This window comes from Cupressus sempervirens, chromosome 9 (genome assembly GCF_028749045.1).
Source record: "Cupressus sempervirens isolate cs-2001-9-10 chromosome 9, ASM2874904v1, whole genome shotgun sequence".
Taxonomy (NCBI): domain Eukaryota; kingdom Viridiplantae; phylum Streptophyta; class Pinopsida; order Cupressales; family Cupressaceae; genus Cupressus; species Cupressus sempervirens.
The window spans coordinates 706,724,925-706,750,098 of NC_143126.1; the positions used below are offsets into that span (position 1 = coordinate 706,724,925).

General features: G+C 33.4%; 1 pseudogene; it reads right to left on the minus strand.

Annotated features, from left to right (window-relative positions):
* Window positions 1-17,705: 17,705 nt before the first annotated feature.
* Window positions 17,706-25,174, minus strand: part of LOC149540684 (protein EDS1L-like) — a 36,353-nt pseudogene continuing 28,884 nt past the window's right edge.

A 25,174-nucleotide genomic window follows, 5' to 3' on the forward strand; every position in this document is an offset into this window, starting at 1 on the left:
GTAACTATGGCTCTTGGGGCTCCTATTTCAACCACAATTGATATCATCTAGAGTATTGGGGAAGTTGGAAAAGAGGTATCAAAGATCATAAAAGAGTTTTTGTAGGTGTTGGTCGTGGTTGCTAGTGTGTTGGTTTCTGGTCCAGGTGGTTTTTCTAGTTTTTTTTATTTTTCTAGCTTTGTTTAAAACTCTAGGTTCTAGGTCCTTGTAAAACATGGTTGTTTATTTTTGTTTAAATTGGTAGCTTCAAGTCCCTGTAAAACCTAGGTTTTATGTGTTTTTTTATTTGAACTTTAGGTTTCAAGTCCTTCTAAAACTTGGTGGTGCTTAATTCTTATTTATGTTTTTTGTTAAAGGGTTTCAGGTCCCTTCAAAACCTATTTTTACCTTAATCTAAAATAACATAATTTTAGGTTTTGTTTTTACATTTAGTTTGAGGTTTTGGGCAAAACTACTAACAATTATTATTTTAAAATTTTATTTTATTTTTAAAAAATATAAAATGAAAAAATGAGTTTCAGCGGTTCTGTAGGATATGGGTTATTCTAAGTTGATTTATGTATATAAAAAATAACTTAAAAAATTGAACAAAACCTTTCATTTGAATGAATTTTGTTAAAACATAAACTTGAATGCCATAAGGGAATGCAAATCTTTCATTGGAATGAATGTTCTCCAACACAATCTAACATATAATTTTTTGCAATATCATAAAATCTTTATCTACATCAAGGTTATCTCAAACCTTCATCCAATATCAAATCAAATTAAACACAAAGTCCAAACTTTCTCCTAGTCCCAAGTTCATATTTCATTTCTCATCAAATCTCTCACCACTCCTCATCTAATCTCAATGGATAAGAATTGGCTTAACCAAATGGTTGTGGACCTTTAAAGGCAATATGGAGTTATAACTCCCATTCAACCCACATACCAAATCAGTCCTCAAAATTGCATGTCCAATCCTAATTCATCTCACATTCATTACTCTTCATCTACCTTTGACAAGGTAAATCCACATTATTATCATTCATCCACATGTGATTCCATTCATAGCCCACATAATTCATCAAACATAAACTTCATTGCCAAATAAATTGAAGAACTCAAAATTTATGTCCTTAACCTACAAAATGTGGGTCAAAAGAAAACATCTACCTTTCAAAACATATGTCCTCTTTCCCCATGTTTCCAAGTCCATAATCCTTGTGTCCCATCCAACCAAAATCCTCCATATAATTCCCCATACTTTCAGCTTAATGTCCAAAACCATCATCCCAATCCCCTACCCATACCTCAATCACACAATCCTAATCCTCCAAAGTCACCATCATCTGTGGCTTGTAATACACCCATTTTTCCCAAATACAAAAATGAGGTGATCCAATCACCCAAAGTCGTACACCCAATACCATGTCAAGAAATTGTTCCAAAGTATGTCATTATGGATTCCTCCTCTCCTTTAGGTCCAAGCAATTACCCATCCCATAATTCATATATCACTCAAAATCTATTTATACCTCTTAATCCATCTCATAATACCCTTTCTAATAAAGATCAAGGCATTCCCTCTACTACACCCATTTATGATTCCATTCCATCTCAAGAGCTAGCATCCATAGATTCTCCACCTCATGAAGATGTTCCTTCTACATAATCCACTAGCTCTCCTCCCAATCAAGATCAAAATGACCCATCTCATAATTCAATTCCATCCACTCCATTATATGATCCTATCCCACTAGATGATCCAATCATTCCTTCCATTCCACCACATGATGCTCTTATAAGTCAAGATCAAAGTACCCCTTCATTTACATTTCATGATCCCAATACATCCCATGATAATATTATCCCTCATGATTCCTCTCATGATACCAATCCTCCACAAGACCTTTCCACACCTATCTAATCCACTTATGAACCCCCTAAACATGGAGTCACATTTGGTATTAAAAATGATAAGTATCCCATTGAAGAAATAATGTCTCAAGATATTGGTGCACCTTCCCCTCCTTCCATATCCAAAATTCCTCCATCCAAACCTAAATATTCCCATCCACCACATTCTCAGTCAATTTTGGGCCATTATATCCATATTCCCATTCCTTCCTCATTTCTATCCATTTTGGGTCCTTATGTTCCAAAGAAAAACCCTTCATCCCTTCCATCCATTTTGGGTCCATACATACATCCATACACCATATCCAATTCTTCAACTTCATCCCCTCATGCTCCTAATAAAGATCAAGAAAAGAACACATCCTTGAATTCCTTCCAATGTTCACCATCCATAATTTCATCCATAATCTCTTCATACCATTTATCCTCATATACCCATACCATGGCCAATGGAAACAAATTGGATGCCAAAGATAAAGTGAAACAAGCCAAAAATCTACAAAAATCCAAGGATCAACATGCCCCTGTAAAAGACATGTTCAAGAAAAGAAAAATAAGAAGCAAAAGAAGGAAAAAAAAAAAAAAAAAAGCCACAAAGGCTCAAAATGCAAAATTCAAAAATCACGTGGATTCCAAAGGTACTTAATGAAGCAATTATTCTCAAAGAAAAGTTCAAAATGGCATCCAATTTTGTTAATCCAAAGGCTTCCTTCACCCATAAATTCTCAAATATTCCATCTTCCAACTTCATTTTGGGTCCTTATGCCCCAAAATCCACCATCCTAAATCCATCATCTCCTTTGTCCATTTTGGGTCCCTATATCCCAAAATTTTCTCATGTCAATCACCCTTCAAGGTTTGTGCCAATGATGATATTTCCACCTCCTTCATCCACTCATTCAAAAATCTTCCAACCTAGCATCCATCAACCATGTCTTTCTCCTAACCACTCCACCCTCTTAATCCAAAAAAATTCATAAGTCCTTGTCCACCATTTCCCAACCCATTTCATCCTTCTTTTCACTATCCTACCAACATCTATGAGAAAATAGTTAAAATTCTAAGAAAATAATAAAGAAAGAGAAATAAATATTAGGGGTTATCATCCATTTATCTAGATGCTTGAGCTCTCCCTTTGTTTTCCTATCATGTATCCAGTGTCTTCCAATTCCACTTATCCATCCACTCACTTTTTCTCTTCCACTTGCACTCTACACTGGGGGGAAGCTCCAACCATATGCACTTATCATTTTAATTATCCATCCTCGGCACATTATCCTACATACTCCCACCATCCTTTCACATATTTAATCTTGACATCATATCCATATCTTGTATGCCTCATCCTTGTTAGATTCATTTCCTCCATCCTCCATCTATAGTCCTATATAATACCATCCTCCTTTCATATGTCCTTGATCTTGATTATTCCACTCATTTCATCCCTTTCATATTCATACCCTCCCTCTTATGTCTTGTATTCATATCTCTTCCACTTTCATACCTTTACTTGTGATCAAAACTAGAGGAACCAAAAATTTACAAAGAAAAAAGTAATCATATCCATGTATGCTATTGAAACAATTCATGAATATCCATTTCCTCCATGTGTATCCTTTACACACCATCTTTCCATTTCCATGCATCCTTTCCCACCATATTTCCTTCCAATTTACTATCCTTGGTATGGGGCATTTTAACTCCTTTGAAACATGGTCCTTGGCTCCCCATTATCCGATACCATATCCTTTGGTCCCCCATATTCTTTCAACGTTAATTTCATCCCTATATCATTGCATCCATAAAAGTCTCCCCACCCTTCCCATCCATTTACCAATCCTTTGTTCTCCCTTATCATTGGTTATAATCTATTTTACCTTCCATCAATTTTTACTTCTTCTAATTCATGCAATCAATTCATTTATCCTCTAAACTAATCACATTCCCTTCTTTCAATCAGCTCATACAAATCAATTTCCACCTTATCTATCTTTTTCTTCTAGCCCAAGATTATCACAATCAATCTATGAATTCATTCAAGTTCTTCCTTCATCCACCATCTTGTCCAAATTATTCTATTCATCATCTCTCATGACACTGGGCTTCATCTCGTCAAACTAAACTTATCAAATAAGTGATTGCAAATAAAACTTACAAAAAATCACATGGAGACTAAATGGTTTGAGAAACTTGTTCCTTTCACAAAATTTCCAGTGGAAAATCACAATCATTTCAGTATAAATTCAATAAAATAATTAATTTTTCACTTATAGGCTACATCCTTCCTACACAAGCTTAACATATTCACCATCAGAATAAAGTTCATGGCAAGAACTGTGGACTGAATGACTACTTGGTCATAAGGTCTTTTGTTGATTTTATCTTTGTGTGTTAGCGATAGCCTCCCCAACTGTGCCTCGCTCTTCAATATCTTGGTATCATTTGAACAACTTAACTCGATTACATGGGTCATTTTGTGATATGATCTTTTCTCTTGATTCTTTGGCACATCTATGCCAATTTTTGAGTTATGGTTATGCATTGCTAACTAGCAGCAGTGGGTTAGCACACTTTCCACCAAGACCCCTAAAAAGACTTTGGGTGTGCCCAAACCTCTCTAGTGTGTATATGTCATTTGTTCCATTATAGCAATGAAATCTACATTGTATTTGAGAGTCTAGTCTACACAATGGAACAATGTCATTTATGCTACTATAGCATCTAATGCATAACTCATTTTGATAAATCAAACTAGGGTGTGCTCTCCAATATGAACACAATTGAATCCCTTATTATCATGTAGTTAGGATGCATTTAGATTCATTATCCATCTTTTTGGTGCAAGTGATCATTGTTGTGTTTATTCCTGTCTATCCCACAAGTCATGCCAAATAATGTTTTAAGCCTTTTCCTTCATTTTCTTCTACTCATTTTTTTCAAGAAAATTGGGCACAATTTACCCTTTTTGCCCCATTTTCTTGAGGGGGCACCATCCTCCCTTGTTGTCACTATGACATGGCTCCTAGGACTCCTCTCCTCTCCAGGGCAACCTGTATTGTTCCTCTACTTATTTAATTAAATTTATTTAATTAAACTGGTTCACTTCCCTAATGTATTTAAATCTAATTTAAATATTCACCAATAATATATTGAATTCATTTAATACAAAGTGCTCCATAAGTCCTCTTTTAATATATTTATTTATTTATTTATTTCCATCCACTTTATTAAATTCTCTAATCCTATGATTAAATCAAATCCTATTTGATTTAATCATAATCCCACTTAAAACCAAACCCCTACCACCCATCACTCTCATCCTTCTAAGCCTACCCACTTGATAAACCCACTTTATTAATCCTAAGCTCCCTTTTAAACACCTTTTAGCCCCTAAGTGGTTGCTCACACATGTGTGAACAACTCAATCCCTAGGAGCCCCTCTTTCATTAGCTTCTCCAAAATTACTCTTACATATTTTCTCCCCCCTCCGATCCCCAAGGTTTCTCACACATGTGTGAGCAAACCTTGAGCACTCAAATCATAAAGGTTCCTTTTGACTTTTTCATGGCTTGTCCTTTAGCCCATGTGTCTCCCTTATGGAGCGTATGTGGATTCCACATAGATGCCACCTCCTCAAGGTCTCCCTCAAGCCTATAAATAGAGCTCTTGTCTCAAACATTTTTCTCTCCTCCATTGCATTGTTATCATGCTAGTTTGTGCTTAGAGTTTTCTAGTAATTTTAGAGATTTTAGTACTAACCCTTTGGTAGTTGTTTACTTCTTGCATTTTTTTGCATGTTCATGGTAGAATTGCATTTTTAGATTTATTTCTTACATCCATCTCCATTATCCTTGAATGCTTTCAAGAATGGTTGCTTCCATAGCCATTTCTTGAAGTTTTCTTCACTCATTTAGCATAGGTTCATACTCATTTTCATATTTTTGTCATCTTGGGATTTAATAGTTATGTTTGAGGAGAGCACATTCACATCCCTCAATCTTGAGCACACCAATAAGGTCTCATTTGGGTGCCCTTGTTGAGCTACTCCAAGGTTGTGTGGGACTATTTTTTATTGGTTGCATTAGTGTACTAAAATACAATAGTAGTTAGTAGTATTTTGTTTGATTAAAATCTTGCTCTATGAACATGCTACTAACATTTGCTTGTTTACGCATGCTCCCAAAAAATTAGATTTTCATGTATAAAATTGTTTTAACATCCATTTGATAAACTATGGACTTTTTATAAGTGGCACATGCAAGAGAGATTATGATGGATTCCATTCTTGTAATTGGTGCAAAAGTTTCATTGAAATCAATACCTTCCTGTTGAGCATAACCCTTACATACAAATCTAGCTTTTTTCTTTACTACTTTTTCATCTTCATTCAATTTATTTTGAAACACCTATTTTCCACCTATGACATTCTTCTCATCAGGTTTAGAAACAATTTCCCATATTTTATTTTTCTCAATTTGATTTATTTCATCCTACATAGAATTCAACCAACAAGGATCAATCAATGCTTTAGTCACATTTTTTGGATCAAAATTTGATATCAGAAAAAAATGTTTAGCAATATGAGCATGCTCATCTGTTTTGGCTTTCCTTCTAGTTGGAATCCATCCTTCTACGTCTCTAATAACTTGAGACTCGGGGTGTCTTTTAGAAATAATTGTAGATGGAGTTTTAGTCATTTTTAAACCAATATTTGTTGTTTTAGGAGTTGAAAAATTTTCTTGCTTATTTGCATCAAGTGTTTCTAAATAGGTATCATCTTATTTTTTATCATTAGATATGGCTTTTATTCTTTCAAAAGAGACATTTTCAAGATCTGTACTATTATTGTTGTGTAATAATGAATTGTCATAAAACACCACATTTATAGCTTCTACAATCTTATGCAATATTTTATTGTAGTATTTAAAAGCTTTACTATGTGTAGAATACCCAAGGAATATTCATTCATCAGATCTTGTGTTAAATTTTTCTAAAGAACAATTGTCCTTTTTAATAAAATATTTACAACCAAAATTTTTGAAATTCTTGAAATTTGTTGTTTTACCACACCATAATCCATAAGGAGTGTAAGAAGTCCTTACTCTAATCTGAGCCCTATTTAGAATATATACAACAATATGAACAACCTCTTTCCAAAATTTATCAGGTAATTTTGCTTCATTTAACATTATTCTTGCCATTTTCTTAACAGTTCTATTTTTTTTTTTTCCACAAGTCCATTTTGTTATGATGTACATGTAGTTGAATATTGTGTTTTCATACATGTTTTTCACAATACTCAATAAATTCCTGAAAGGTGAATTCACCACTCTATCTAACCTCAAACATTTTAACTTCAACTATGTTTCCCTTCCACCATTTTTCTAAATATTTTAAAATGTTTGAATGTTTTAGATTTGGTTTTCAAGAATGTTACCCAAATCATTCTTGAATAATCATCTACAAATAACATGAAGTGTTTTTCCTCATTCAAGGATGGAGTTTTAATTGGTACACATAAATTAGTGTGAACAAGTTCTAATGGTATGTTTGACAGATGTTCTTTTATTTTGAAAGAAGTTCTAGTTTTTTTACCTTCCACACATTCTTCACAAAAAAAATTTGGTTTGCTGATTAGAGGTAAACCACTAACCTTTTTAACTTGACTTAAAAGACAAGTATTTATCAATGATGATTCCCTAACTGTAGAATCAATCAAATTATAGAAATTTCCTCATGTTCTCAATCCACTAAAAATTACTTTATCCCTCTTATTTTTTATTGAGCATCATTTAGCATCAAAATAAATGAAATATCCACTATCACAAATCTAACTTACACTTAGAAGATTATTTTTTAGGCCTTCTACATAGTATACATCATGTATAGGAGTGTCTTTGTTAAGAGAAATTGAACCACAACCTATGATATAGGCACCTGAATTATCCCCAAAAAGAACAAATCCTCCATCAAAGTCTTCTAGGGTTTTAAACTTGTTTTCACAACTAGTCATTGTCTCTATATTTGTCTAGACTTGAAATTTAGTTTACATTGATTTGCAAAATGACCATAATGAAAGCACTTGAAACATTTGATTAATTTCTTCAAACCATAGTTGGTACTACTTAAACTGCATTGATATATGCCTTATCACCAAAAACATTACAACTGAAGCAATAACCCTTAAAAGAATTATTTTTCTTATTTTTTGAAGTCTCTTCTTCTTTTATGTTTAAATCAAATTTATCGATTAGGTTTTGCAAAGAAATCAATTTCTTGTCTTTTTCATCAAGTAACAACTTTTGATTTTCAATTAACTCATTTTCTTCTTCTAAATCAACATGAAATTTCTTGTTATCAATTTCATGATTTGAAATTAGTTTTTGAAATCTCTTCAATTCTTGTAAAGATTGGAGAAGTTATTCTTCAAGGTCAACTTCTTCTTCTAAATCAGATGAAGATTTAGATGGACTTGTTTCTAATTTAGGAACATTTATTATTTTAGCTATTAATAATCTTGCTATAAATAATCTTTATTCTTCCTCATCAGGATCACTTGATTGTTTCTTCATTTAAGTCTTCTTTTTAGAAAAAAATTCATCTTTCTCATCAATATCATCTTGGACTGCATAGTGACACTTTGCAAAAAAATGTCCTACTTTCCCACAACTAAAACATTTTGGTTTACCTCGGTATTTCTTTTTCATTTTCCTAACAAGTAATGCTTCTAAGGCTTTAGCTAAATCTGAATCACTCTCTTCTTGCTTCTTAGCCTGAAAGGTTGTCTCTTTTGATGTAGAACTAGCCAGATTGCTAATTCTCATTTCATAGGTAGTTAGGATTCATTGTAATTGATGTAGAGTCATTTTAGAGAAGTTCTTCTTCTCTTCCAAGGTTGAAATTTTAGTTTCAAACTTAGGTAAAACAAACCTTATAACTTTTGAAACTCTATCTCATTCTTTGATTTCTTCTCCTAGACCTCGTCTAGCATTTATTGTTTCATCAACTCTTAAAATATATGTTGCTATATTTTCGTCTTCATTCATCTTATGATTATCAAATTGAGTTTTAAGAGTAATCAATTTTGACTCTTTGACCTTCTCATCTCCTTGGTATATGGTCTCTAGTTTTACCCAAATGTCATTAGCAGATTGTATATTACTTTGGCAAAAACATCTTTAGTAAGACCACATAAAAGAGCATATCTAGCTCTTTTATCTAATTCATATGTGAGTTTATTAGTTGGATCAATGGGTATTGTTGTTGGACTAGTATCCTTTATAATGACTACATCCCACATTCTAACATCCAAAGAATGTATGAGAGCTTCCTTCATAACATTCCAAAAAATATAATCATTCCCATCAAATAATGGAGCTTGATTAAGGAAAGCTCCTTCAACTCATGCCATTTTTACTTCCAAAAAAAATCCCAAGAAAAGTTCCTATAGACAAACCTATGAGGGAACCCTTAGCTCTGATACCACTTGTTGGAAGTCGATATTGTTCTAGGGGGGTGTTGAATCAGAACAACATGCTTTTAATCTTTAAAAACTCTAACCGAAAATGAAATATGAATATAATATTCAATTAAATGATCTCAAACTAGAATACTAAATATTAGAGAAAAATAATATAACTCACAAGAGAGAGACACACACAAGATTTATGTCAAGTGGAAAATCCTCGAAAATCCTTGCAGTTTACTCATAGGGAGAAAAACTACTCCATTTAAATTTGAACTTTATTAAGCACTAATTTTCTTTTACAACACTAGCTTCAAACCTTCTTCCTTATGATGTGTTTGAAATAATAACCTTTACATGCATAACAGTATGTTTTTTACATACACACACCCATGCATATAAATGAATCAATGATTTTTCTTTTAGTTCTTCATAGGTATTCTAAATACAAAATATATATATGTATAGCTTCACACTCTTTTTCTTTTCAGACATACTCCCTTATATAGGAATATAAAAAATTTACAAGCAATAGAGTGATGTCAGTTACAAATAGTTTTTAATTGTTATGAAATGTAAAACTATCACCAAAATGTCCAAAAGTACCTTTTCTATCAGTCTTCTACAAGACATTGTTAACTTGTGAAAGTGTCCACTAGAAGAAAACAAAACTTTAACTGAAATACAATAGTTTACAACTTATTTCCCAACTGATTTAACCTCTCAAATTATCAAGAAATTTTTGGGAAATATTTTATTTTACAAGTTGTTTACAAACCCTTGCAAAGCATGTATATCACATCTGTAGAAGCAATTGTCAAATTCCTCAATTAGGGTTTTCAATAAACAAAATTTGGTGATTTTAAAATGATTATTCACACAAGAGTTAATCATCTTTTATTTCCAAAAGCTTACGAAAATGATTAGAAGTGTTTGCTGAAATATTAAACCATAAATCTTTTCATCTTTTATTTCCAAAAGCTTACGAAAATGATTAGAAGTGTTTGCTGAAATATTAAACCATAAATCTTTTCATATAAGCCTCACAAGAGAGATAGTGTCTTCAAAAAACTTTGTTTGCTCTTACCATTTAAAAAACAATTTGAAGAAATTTATCAATTTTCTTCGAACCCTTAAATAAATGAAACTGGCATAGTATTTCATTTTCCTAAGAAAATGGAAATCAAGAAACACGACACATACATGTTGTAACATTTCAAATACCTTTATTCTTAGTTTAATTCTTTGACCAAGAATGTTGTTGTTGTCCGCCCCAATACTATTTTGCTTATCATTTTCGAAAACCATTTTTGTTATTTGCCATGTTCATTATCAAAAGAGAACTTATATTAGCACATATCAAAAATGACAATACGGATAGAAGAGAAAAGAATCAACCAAAACCTGTTCATGATTTTTCTTCTCAAAAATACCTTTCTAAACAAAGCATATCCCTAAAAAAAATCATTTTTATCTTCCTTTCAAGTAGCACAACATCATAGTAAAATCCCAAAATGAACTACAAATTAGAGCAAATTTCCTCTCATAGCGGCAACCCTCAAGATAGGGTTTACAGAAAGAGCGAGCACAAACCTTTCCTTTCATAAAATGTATAAATTATTCCTTAACTCAAACATAATCATATTTGGAATCCGCTATCAGGTGTTATGCTAACAGCCAAGTGTATTAAACCAAGTTTGTTAAACCACAGTCAATGACAACCATCATAAGATAACTCAAACACAATTGACATGTGTAAAGGAAATAAGCTCATCACTTTATGATGTGTTGCATCAAAGATAAAGACTCTTGATCAACACAAAATACTATCAAGATCAACTACTATATATTGTTACTCTAGATTCTCGTCTATGGATAACAAACTGAAACTAAAGCAGTCCTATTTATTGATAGACTCTCAACGCCTATCTCAAGAGAACAACCTTTATATAGCAATAACCCTCACCCCTTAAAACCCCATTAAAAACCTAAGCTTGATCTCTTTAGACATCGACATGGGATTGCAAAAATATCAAATTTCAAGCCTCTAATATTTCTCGTGAGAAACAGTGAATAGCATCAAACTAAAAATTAAACTACCACACCCCTTTGCTCAATGGATCCATTAACACTTAAATTGCAAGACCAAATTAATAATAGGAAATGTCCATAAAACTAATTAAACCAAAAAAAGAAGATACAAATAAAATAGGTGTTCAATTTCAAATTAGTTGACATTATTCCAAATACTGCAATTCACACTCAAAGATTCAAATTGGTTTTTTACTTGGCAAGTAGTTCAAGATAATATGAAAGTAGGGGATCAAAAATAAGTTAATAAAATACCAATGAAGTTTGAAATAAAAATTGTTACAAAATAGTTTTTTAGTATTAAAAGCTAATTCAGTTAAATCCAATGGTTTCCTTATTTTCAAATACTCCCTAATTATAAATTTCATGTTGGGTTTAACACTAACAATTATAAATAAGTTAGTTTCTGGTAGACTCAGGGATTCAAGGGAGAGCTTGAAAAGCTCCACATCTCTCAAAAAAAAAAAAAAACTAGAAACCATCAAGACTTGCATGAAGACAAAGCTCCACATCTCTCGAATTAAAAAAGACTAGAAAACATCAAGGCTCGCATGAATACTCAATTTAAAACAAACTTAAAAAGGAAGAAAAGTCCTTTGAAGACCTCGAAGTATGAAAGAGGAGATTATATATAATCATGTTAAATTAAAATAATTATATGACAAAAGGTGTCAATTAAAGTAATCACATCTTCATAAATAATGTAAGCTGGGTATGCCCTTTTAAAATTCACTAATGTTCTAGACAAGAATGGAGGTTTTCTTCTTTGTTCTTTCTACTAGTACCTATTTGAAAGGAGAGACCTTAGCTAGCATTTTTTCTGTTAAAAAGTGTTACTACTATCGTTTGCACTTGAAATGATAGTTTTCTCACATTTATCAATTAAAAAGCAACAAATTCTCTCTAAATTTATGTTACAGATATGTAGAAATATATTTGAATTATATTAATCCACATTATCTCATCTGATGATCATAATGTATTGACCAATTTTTTCAACTTATTTACGGTCAACAAACTTATAAACTTGTCCTTTTAATAGAAAGAGAATTTACATAATTAACCCCATATACCCTAATGAAATTTTATGATGATGTATTACAAAAAAGTAAAATAACCACAACAACCTTATTGCAAAAAGTGTACAACTACAACGCAAGATTTGTTCAAGAAAAATTAAGTCTTAGCATCAATTCTGCATACAAATTTTTAATTTTAAAAAACTATGCAAAAGAAATAAGAATCAAGATAATTTTTTATTCAAAATTGGTTGAAAAATGCCATAGTGAACAGTGCTGCTTGAGCAGTGTTACAGGTGAACAGTTCCATGGTGAACAATGTCATGTGAACAGTGCTATGGTGAACAGTGTCACGTGAACAGTGCCATGGTGAACAGTATCATGTGAATAGTGTTGCGAGTGAACAGTGTCGTGAGGTGTACAATGTAGGTAGCTAGGGTTTGCATGTCAATTATTTGATAGAATGAATCTAATAGAGGGTGAGTAGTGCCATGGTGAACAGTCCCATGATGAACAGTGTTGTAGGTGAATAGTGTCATGGGGTGTATAGTGTAGGTATCTGGGGTTTGTGCATCAATTGTTTGATAGAATGAATCCCTCACTTGATCCTGTCGCATTTCAACAAATTCTTGATCATTTAACAAAATTTGAGAAGGATAATATAGCATTGAAAGATATAGTTTCTTCATTAGCCAACCTCTCTCAAAAGTTAGTCACTCAAATGCCTCAACTTGAAGAAATATAGACTAATTTGAAGAAACAATTCGACTTCCAGTTGGACACAGTTATTACTTCACAAATAGCAAAGCTCTCAAAGGAAATGGACACGTACATGTGCCAACTATTTGATTTCAAGTCGCCATTGTCTAATATCCACACACTAAAGGAGAAACAATTTGAACTTGATAGGAAACATTGTTAGATTGAATTAGAATAATAGCTAAAATCTTGGGCATCTATTTGCAAAAACCCCAACCCAGTGTCTCTCTGCGGGGTGGAGAAGTTGGTCCAAACCAAAATGGTTGATGAAAGGATTAGGCATGCCCATTGATGAGACTAAAATTTGCCTTTATTTTGTGGTGTTTAAGATACTTTGTTGATACTCTATTTGTGTTTGTTAAAACACTTATGGACCTATGTTTACTGAACCTTTGATGAATCTATGGGGTAGAAACTATGTCATCTTTTGCTCATATTATATCTAGTATGCAGTATTTCATATAGTTATCAAAATGTGTGTTCTTATGTTTGAATTTAATTTGGTAAATGTTTATTTGCAAACATGATTTGTGTCATAACTAACCTGTTAATGAAGACTGAAAGATGATTGGAGGGATTCAAAAGTTAGGCATCAACAACATTTAAGGAGAAGTGAGCGCTAAGGAGCAACCATGGTGGAGAAATTTGTAACGGTTCTAGAAAACACGACAGTGAGTAAGGAGCTACAAAGATTCATTACCTTCTCTGGATTTACTCTGTGGCGTGCAGATGTTAAGACTTTATTATTCCTGCCTTAAGCCATTATTTCTTCTTCCCACCATCAGTTGTTCTTCCTATTTTCTCTCATGCAGATTTAAAGCTAGGACATTTACTTTTCTATTATGGAATAAAGTGTTGATCTCCTATATATGTAGGAATCGACCCCAGTGTGTTAAGTTTTTTTTAGGGAGTAAGAAGAAAAGTTCTAAGAGCAAACTATTAACTTTTACAGTTGTGTTTTATAGTTCTATGTTATGTAATGAATATCTAAATGGAATGAAATAGTTTTCTTTGGCTTCTATCATATGTTAATAGTTTAAAGAAGCCAACAAAGGGGGCCCACTTGGGAGGTGGATTAGATTAGGATAGAATAGATTTATTTTCAAGAATTAGTAGTATATTAAGTAGAAATAGTAAGTTCCTTCTTGTAGCATCACAATCTGTGAATGTTCTTGCAACATATGTGAGAACAATTTTAGTGGATGAGTCAAGTTGGAATATCTGTTATCTTTTCCATTGTATTTCCAGTATTCATTGAGTTAAGTGTTTTACCTTCCTGCAGCAGTAGTGTAAGTTCTTTTCCTTGCATTTTTACTTTCCTCCAACATAAGCTTAGTGACTCATTAAGAGACCTAATGCACATATTATGCTGACCATTTCAAGTATACGTCCCTGGGTTGATAAGATTAAATGCATCTCATGCTAGGGTAAAATAGTCCTTAGTTTGAATATATTATTCCTAAGCAAGGCCTAGTGCATGACTATGATACACCTATTGTGAGGTGGTTCACCCATGAACTAAACTTGAGTGTTTGTGGTCTCCCTCTTTCTTATTCTTCTGAGCCTCTTGTAGTGGGCTATTCCTTCCTTAAAGACCAACTAGATATCACTAATATTTCAATAGATTGCACCTAGGTCAGGTATGACAATACCCTCTTTATTCGGTTCCTCTCACTTGCTAACTGCCTTCGGGCTCTTAAGGAAAAAAGGAAGCTCTTCTCTCTCCCCACCAAGGTTTATCTTGATGAGGATCTTACTAGATCACAAGTGACCAAACTTAAGTAGGCTCGGGCTCTTATTGTGGCTGCCCAACAGGAGGGTAAATAGGTAGCGATCAAAAACCTTAAGGCGGTGATTCGAGACACTTTTCCTACTAGCTGGGAGTGGAGATCAGCCTCTATGATCAATTCCAACAGGTCTTAAAGGTTGGATTCTAGGACACGTACCTAGTGGCAGTTCTTAAGTAGGCTCAGGTTCTTGTCTTAATTGCCTGACTGGATGATTTGTGGGTGGTGATTTGAAACCCCATGGGAGTGGTTGGAGATAGTTTTCTTTTCTTTCAAGTTGGGAGTCAAGGTCGGCCTCTATGGCCTCTAAGGCCAATTGACATGCAAGTAGCTTCACCACACTATCACGACCCCCTTCTTCTTCTCACCCTTTTCCCTTCTCTCTAGCTTGGGTATGATGATGCCCTACCATCAATCTCTCTAGTTCTAGGTGACCCCATGGTGTACCTCTTCATTAGTGACACTCCTCCTATTACACTCATCAACATCACAGTGTCCCTAGTCGCCTCTATCCATTTCGTTGTTGGACCTTTTCTTTCTTTCTTTCTTTTACTTGTGTTCTTGTCTTGGGCCCTCTTTGTTCTATGCAAGACTTATGTGTACCAAGAAAGGATTGTTGATCCTTCTCTCTTTTGTGTTGCTTGTTTTCTTTCTTTTCTTTCCTATTCACTCTTTTTTGGACACCGTTTGGTGCTCCCACTGGATTGCTCTTCTTCCCTATTGTATTTTTTAGTCCCTTAGACCCCTTTGTTGGTCTCTTGTTGGATTAATATCATTTTCTTATCTTATCTTATCTCCTCCCTCTTTTTTGTGATGATCAAAAATATTGATAATAAAAATTATTTATACAATCAATTTTTAAAAAGAGAATAATAATACTAAGAGATTTTAGAAATTTGATAGCTCTAATCTAATATATTTGCTATATTTACTATCTTAAAATAAATATAATAATCATGTTTCTAAATCTCTCATTATTAATCTGCGTAGCCATGTAAAAGAATTTGTGGAAAGACAATGGATTTATTGTAAAAAAATCTCGACAAGACAACCAATTTAAATAGGAGTAAATTAAAGTAAGAGTTAGAGAGTTGTAATTATTCCCAAACACCAAAGACCTAAAGCCACTCTTGATGATGGATCACACCAGTCTACAACTTCAATGAATAGTTACGATCCAACAGGACCGATGTGGGCGTAAGAGTAGGGGAATTGAGAAATCATTTGATTTTAAAAATCACATAATCAAAATTTTCATCAGTATAATAATTTCTAAATCACAAGCTGTACCATAAATAAATCCGATAATACCGTGCAGTTTATGATTGTCAATTTCAAATAACTCCAACCTTTAAGTACAAATTGTATATGTATACAATCTGACCCTAAACATGTACCTACTTAACAAACATTTATGGTGTGAGCTTAAATAATTAAATTGCTACATCTAAATCCCTTCAGGCAAAGGGATAAGATTCCCCATTGTAACTCAAAATCCCAATATATATATATATATATATATATATATATATATATATATATATATATATATATATATATATATATATATATATATATATATATATGAGTTTGCAATCCATTCAAATACATCGATAAGGTTTTCCCAAAACACATCAAAGCAAGTTCCGTAAACAAAGGATAAATATATCAAATTCTAATAATTATTCAAGTACAAAATAAATGATTTTTAAATTTGATCTATATTATTTTATTAGTTTAGCTATAACATTCAATGCAATTTTACTTTTTAATTTGTTTGTCCAATTTCAATATTTTATTATTCAATTATTTTTTGAACTATAAAGTTATCATATTTATTGTATTTAAAATAATTCAACACAATATATTTATTGATAATTTGAGTGATTGTTTTGTACTACGGTAGGTAGTGCAACTTTTTCTTTTATTTGTTTGTCCAATAGAACAATTTATTATTCAATCACCTTTTGCAACTACAAAGTTATAATATATATTATATTAATGGAACAAATTATTGTAGACTTTCTTAAAAAAATTCTAAACAAACATTTGTTTTAATTGTTACACAACACTTTATATTAATAGTATTTCTTTATATTGAACTCAACAAAAATCAAAATTACAATCCTCAACACAAATCAAAACTACTAAACTACTATCTACACGAACTAGACTACTATCACCAGGGGCTAGATGCATTGCATCCTTGTTTCACATATTTCAGATCATCAAAAAAAACGACAATGAAAGATATAAATTATAATATTAGATGAAAGGACAACGCCGGTCTCAAACTCATAAATGGAGTAAACCTTACACTGCAAATGTCTTACAGATTTGATTTTCACCACCCACTAAACTCGAAAAGAGAGAATTTACATTAGCGTCCTGAAATACCCAGGGAAATTATTACTGTGCTACATTACAAAAGAGAATAAATCAAAAGCTATCTACATAAGAAACAGGAAGTAATCACAAAATCCTAAAACAGTAAAATATAAATTTATGCAGCATTCTCCGTGCAGAACGGTTATAACTGAAACACAAACAAAGTTTATGTGCAATCTTAAGTCTTCACATCGTTGGCTCCACTTCAACTGCAGTATCAGCTAAATTTCTAAAGAGGGCCAACCAATCCAAAAAAAAAAAACTGATATAATAATGTCCCAGCCAGTTTATGCCTCAAAAGATATAAGCAATGGGGGAGGCTTGCTTTTCTTGCTGGCTCAGCTTATTCCACCACTTGACAAAAGTGGAATCTCCCGCCTTAACTTCCTTCACAAACAACTCGTTCCTCGCCAATAGTTGCTTCACATAGTTCTGGAACTCGCTGCACTTTGTACTCTTAACATTTGGATTCTCCTTTGGACTGCTCGTAATCCACGAAACTTCTTCCACATGAGCCCAGAAGCACGAACCCCTTGTTATATCTTGCGGACCACTAATCACAACAATCTTCTTTTCTTTGGGTTTTATGTTTGCCAACCACTTTTCAAGAGCCTTATAACGACGAAGCCTTGCATTTTTCATATAATGCCTCGAATCGTCGTGCTTCCCCAGCCTGTAAGAATTAGCCACATCAAGAGGTTCTACGAGAAGCCTGTACTCTGTTCCTTCTTTTATCAGTTCTTCAATGAAGTGGAAGTCGTCAGGCACCTGGTGTGTTTCCACCATCTCTTCAACTTTGTCATAGGTGGCAGCAAGGTTCAGGCGATTGAGGTTGGCTTGAAAATCTGCCTTCTCCTTCTATTCTCTGAAAGCGTCATAGTATCCGATGTTTCTCTGGGTTAAACACTTGGATCCGTAGTCTTTCAGCTTTGTCATGTGTCCCGCTTCCTTCCCACGTGCTCCTTCTGCAAACAGCTTTGCCAGATCCTCCTTGAGTTTGTTGAGGTTGTCAATCAGCTTCTGCTCTGCCTCTCTTGCAGCGCTCAGGGCAAGTCTGGCTCCCGTCTTCTGCCAATAAGGGCCCGTTTGGCAAGCGGAATAGGACTGGAATAGGCATTTATCTATTCCTAAAATCATCAAATTTTCCGTTTGGTTGTGGCAGGTAGGAATAAAGAATAGGCATACGATTGGAATACTTATGTCATTTTGTACCAAAAAAGGGGTATTTCAATTCCACCCAAAGAGGTGGAATTGGAATAGGGTGAACCCACAATAATGGGTTTCACTTTAGTGGGACGAACAAAGTTAGAAAATTTGTCAAATTTTCGGATTCATAATTGCTAACTGTTCGCGCGAACAACAAAGCCCTGTTCACACGAACACATGTCTTGCACATGTTCGCGCGAACATGTACACGCGTAAAAAGGCATGTTCGTATGAACATGCGCAGTGTACATGTTCGCGCGAACATGTGTAGTGCCGATTTTCTCACTTAAATTGCCTCTTTTGACTTTTGGAAGTCATTTTCATGGCAACTGTTGATTGAGCGAACATTGGGGCGAACATGCATTTTGTGTACCTCCATCAGCGTCATCCAGTCGTTTTCCTTCTCATTCTCATCATCAGGTATGTGTAAATAGTATTAATTTAATGTTTTTAAAGTATTTTTTAATGTTATTAAAGTAGATTTTAATGTTTTCTATTCATTTTTTTAATGTTTTAAAAGTATATTTGAATGTTATTTACGTTTTTAATGGTTTTGAAAGTATATTTAAATGTTAATTTAATATTTTTATTGTTTATTTATATTAATTTAGAAAACAGAAAAATATAATATAGAAAACACATTAGAAAACCATTTTAGAAAACATTAGGAAAAATAATAGAAAATTTAATTTGAAAACAAATTTAGAAAAAAACATTACAAAAACATTAGAGAATTTATAATTTAATATAAAATTTAGAAAACAATTTTTTTTTTAAATTACAAAAACATTAGAAAAATTAGAATTTAATATAAAATTTAGAAAAAACATTACAAAAACATTGGAAAATTTATAATTTAATATAAATTTTAGAAAAAAAATTTAGAAAAAATAGTAGAAAAATGTTAGAAAATTTATAATAATATAAATTTTAGAAAACAAATTTAAAAAAATATTAGAAAAATATTAGAAAATTTATAATTTAATATAAAATTTAGAAAACAAATTTATAAAAACATTAGAAAAAATATTTTAAAAAATATAAGAATGTAGATTAAAATGTATATTTTATTTCATAAATGTACATGTAAATATGTTGATGTGTTAGATATAGACGTGCATATATATGTTTTCAATATTCATGTTTAAATGTACATATGTTATTATTTTTAATGTCTTAATAATTAGAAGTATATAATTAACTATATAATTCAATGACATGTCTTAAGGGGAGATCCTAAATTATACATATATAAGAATGTAGATTAATTTGCATATCTAGGTATGAATATAACATACATGTACATCCAAACCCTAACCCTAACCTAACCAAACCCTAACCTTGATCTTAAAATTTAATTTCTAAACCCAAGATTATAAATGATAATAAATACTCTAAATCATAATCTTGAACCAAATCATAAACTTCATATGCTAAGTTCCCTCATGTATTACAACTAGCAATCGCACCTTAGTGTGCAATGGGTACGCCATAGATGTATGGAAGATCAATTATGTATGTCCTATTTTTAATCTCTTCCTCTCATCCTCTCTATTTCTCCTCATCTCTTTACCATTCTATCCTATAATCTATATCTATAATTATAGTCGTTCACAGTTAAAACATTTTCTATTTCAGATTTGTTCACACAAGTTTCATAATAATAGAACCTGGGCAATTCCCACAAGACAACCCACTGCACATTGCACTGCATTTTTAATCTCTTCCCGAGAATTGAGTCAGCAACTCAAGAATTGAACCTAATAAGTCTTCCATACAATGGAACCCACCCTATCTCTAAAACACATTGCTCAAATTCTTACAGTCTCAAAAAATACCTCTATAAAACCGTATTAAATATAATATAAAAGAGAACAAAGAAAAATGAGACCTGGTTTGCATTTGTAGAAAAATCTCCGTACGTAATTCTGGGAACAAATTTTTCATTTTCAATTTTGTCGGGAGCTATTTGTCTTAGAGGTAATACTTGGTGAATTTGAAGGCTGTCTTTTTGGGCAAATTCTCCTTCCTCTTCACTATCTTCATATTCTACCAGATTTTCGAACGCATACAAATATACATAATTATAAATTATTGTGAGAAATAAAATACACAGATGCAAAATAAAATCTGTATAATACAATGAATCATATGCCACACTCGGCATACCATTTTAAATTAATAGCAAATTAACGTAAATCTTGGCAAGCTAAGAAATTTTTTCACTACGAAAGTTTCTGGCTGCCAAAGAGTGATGAGAGAATGAATTTATGCTCGCTCTAACATTGAGGTCCATGTAACTTGTTGGCACTCAAAATTGCATTCCCGTTTTGAGTGCATGTTTGTGATTTTGAGTCAGTTTTGCCCCCTATACACGCTTTTCATGCTTGTGTCTCGGCTGTTGTCTTGTTAGTCAATGTGGTGTTTTATGTTTCTAACACCTTTCTTTCAGCCTATGCATACGTTTCATGATGATAAACTGACATTCTGAGCCATTCAGCGAAGTTCCATTTTGAGCGTGTGTCATTTTGCATTTTCTGCCCAAGTGTCAAACAGTGGTCAGAAGCCCAATTTGCCTTTGAATATCTTTTACCTGGTTATGTTTCATGGTTCACCACTTTGAGTATTTTTAATATGCATAACAAAGAACCTATGTTTCAATTTTCAAGTCGTTTCAACATGTTTTGACTAGGTTTCAACCTCTCAAAGTTGGTCAGTTGCCTTTGTTGTAAATCTGCAAATTGTGCATTTTTCCAGGTAGCCCTGTTTGATAGGTAATAAATTTTGACCAGTTGACCCAAATGAGAAAATTCTTTTTGCATCATTTTCTAGGGGTCAAAGACTTACTATGCTCTAGTTTTGAAGTCATGACGAATCCGTTTGATCAGTTTTCAAACTCGATTCTGAATGTAATTTATAGAGTTTCACTGGTAATCAGAGATGCAGATTATTCAGGTGCCCTGTTCATGATGCTATATCTTTTGATTAGGGATCTGTGGGATTGAATGGTTTGTTCTCCTGCATTTTACTCTAAAAATAATTTAAGTGTGCCAGTTTATAGACCTTAACAAATCCGTCTTCACACTTTTCCAGGGCCTTTCCATTTGCCAAAAATGTTATTTTGTTGTTGTTCCCTGTCCTGCAGTTCTAGGTTGCCAACTACAGATTCTTTCCAAACGTGCCCCATGATTCTTCATGAGCCCAAATCACAAAATCATACTCTTCTCATGGCAAAGTACCAGTGCCCTAGTTTTTAGAATCCCAAGTTCTCGTTTATTCAATTTTTGAAGCTCAAACCAAATGCACTTTGTGGTTTTCTGACTTGTTTAATCTGCAGATAGTTTTAATTGGGCATGTTCGGAGGTCGATATCTTTTGACTCCGATGTCGTCATGTGATGAGATTTCGCAGGCCTGTTGAACATGTCAGAGAGATGATATATCCAAGGTTTTAGAGCTCGATCACATGTTTGAATCAGTTTTTAAAGCCAGGCAACAAGCCTCCTGACACAGTTTTCTCAATGGTACGAAAATGTTTTTAAATGGTTTTTAATGATCAATCAGCGGTCAAAATTGGTGAATAGCCCCGCTGCCTTTATCCCACATTGGTGAGGATGGGGGACTCTTAGTCATTTTAATACCCAGAAGCGCAAAGGCTTAAGTGTATGAATCGTGATTCAATCGATTCTATGGTCGTCGAAGGCCTCTTCACTAGAATGCACCATTGATTGTAAAAGCTAGCTTGAGGTCTTTCATATGGAAACGCCTACAGCATAATTATAGTTGTTCACAGTTAAAACATTTTCCATTTTAGATTTGTTCACACAAGTTTTATAATAATAGAACCTAGGCAATTCCCACAAGGCAACCCACTGCACATTGCACTACATTTTTAAGCTCTTCCCAAGAATCGAGTCAATAGCTCGAGAATTGAACCTAATAAGTCTTCCATACAATAGAACCCACCCTATCTCTAAAACACATTGCTCAAATTCTTACAATCTCAAAAGATACCTCTATAAAACTACATTAAATATAATATAAAAGAGAACAAAGAAAAATGAGACATGGTTTGCATTTGTAGAAAAATCTTTGTACGTAATTCTGGGAACAAATTCTTCATTTTCAATTTTGTCGGGAGCTATTTGTCTTAGAGTTAATACTTGGTGAATTTGAAGGCTGTCTTTTTGGGCAAATTCTCCTTCCTCCTCACTATCTTCATATTCTACTAGATTTTCATACGTATACAAATTTATACATAATTATAAATTATTGTGAGAAATAAAATACACGGATGCAAAATAAAATTTGTATAATAACAATGAATCATATGCCACACTCGGCATACCATTTTAAATTAATAGCAAATTAACATAAATCTTGGCAAGCTAAGAAATTTTTTCACTGTGGAAGTTTCTAGCTGCCAAAGAGTGATGAGAGAATGCATTTATGCTCGCTCTGACATTGAGGTCCGTGTAACTTTCTCAACTATGTGTCCTTGATGGCTTTAGTTCTCATTTAATTTCTATAATTGTAATATAAATGTATATATTAGAGAAAAGGTCTCAATGGTTATGTATGTAACATTTTTATGTTTGATTTTTCTTTGATTATTTTATAATGATCACAATATGTTTAAATAATTTCACCTTATTAGCTAAGTTCTAACCAAAACAATTATAAAGTATGGAAAATGAAAGTCCTTGATGTATCAAAGTTATACTTGACACATCAAGAGTATTGAAAGAATTGCAACCTATGTATTTGTAACGGTTTCACATCAATATTTAAGAATCTTTATATAGGTGATCATAAGGTCTTAAATCTTATCCTAAAATTGAGCCTAATTACACTAAAACCCTATTTCAAAACCTAATTGAGGCCTAACTTACATAAAAATTAAAACAAGTTGACCCTAATCCTAAATTGTTAAAAACTACATTTGAGATACATGCACATACATGAAACTTATGACCCTTGTTTTAAATGATATATATGTAACCCAACTTGAAACCTAAACCTCAAAACATTATCATTTAAGAGTAATAATACAGGCCCCAAAGTATAATAAAGTCCTAGAACAATAAATTAACTCTAAGCATAACCAAAATCTCAACTTTAAAGTTATCTTATACTTATATGCAAATTAATCTAGGTCTGGATGTGTTACAAATTATCTAGGTCCATGATGTGTGATGTATGTTCAATTACATGTGTATAATTTTTAATTTTAAAAATAAAAAATTATGTGTATAGTAGGAAATTTAGCTCTTCATACATTTCTATAGATATGGCTTCACACGATCAGCTTGATGCGACTCCTAGTGTGACACTTGATGTAGTTCCTGCTGCGGCTCCTAGTGCAGCACCTCATATAGTTCCTACTCCGGCTCCTACTACGGCACAGGTTGATGTGGTTCATGTTGTAGCCCCTGATGTAGTTCCTGATTTGGCTCCTCATGCAGCTCGTAGTGGGGCTCATGCTATAGCTTCTGGTAGGGCTCGTCGTGTACCTCGACATAGGGCTCGTCGTGCAGCTCATGTTCTGGTTACTAGTGCGGCTCCTATTCCAGGTCAGGCTGCACCTGCAGCTCCTGCTGGAGGTCCTGCTGCACCATCTCACGCATCAATATCGATGCTGTATTTGAATTTTCAAAGCAGAAGGTTGCCAGACTGCAGCACTCTATATTGACCTTTGATGATGGTCTTTATAGAGACATATGTGTTATGATATGTAGGAGTTTATAGGATTTGACAGCTAGGTTCAGAGCTCACCATTCATTTACTCCTGACATATTAGCTTCCATATCTAGGGAGCTTAGGGATGAGGTTTCATGAACTATATCATTCAATGACGTCAAGAGGGTAACCCCCAAAGACGTCATCTAGAGAGATCTCTTTCCAGAGTATGAGGGGACACAAGGTAGGGTGAGAGGCTATAGAGTCACATGATGCAGAGACCCTATTATTGCTAGCATGATCTATCCACAATTTTTAGCTGCACATGGTCGTTATTCTAATAATGACCAGATACCCCTTTATTTTTTACAGCAGTTGTACGTTGTGTTTCATATACGGGTTAACGTCAACTACCTTGATATTCATGGTTATTACAGACAGGGGCGTGGTCGGATCGCAGATCGTGACCAGTATCATAGTGTAGATCGTCTACCACCTGCAGATCTTAGACAGTTTGTTGGACCGAGGATGCCTCCTATGACTCCTGCACATGCGCCTATTGTAGATAGAGTCGTCATTGCTTCCCAAAGGGAAGAAATTGACACTATTGGGTAGATTGCATCTGCGGTGGCTAGTATCACATCAGATTCTATTGGTCGCTATCTTCATAGTCGACGTTCTCGTCCACTTGGTCAACCATCTTCACAGGCATCTAGTAGCACTTCAGGTGCCTCCTTTGATGATGTATATAGAGCTGTTGGGCTACCACTGCCAGGAAATATTCGTGGTCTTTCAGGACAACAGACACATATGGATATGGCACTATATTTTTTGGAGGATATGTTGCACTTTATTAGCTATATTTTCGATACACAGAGGA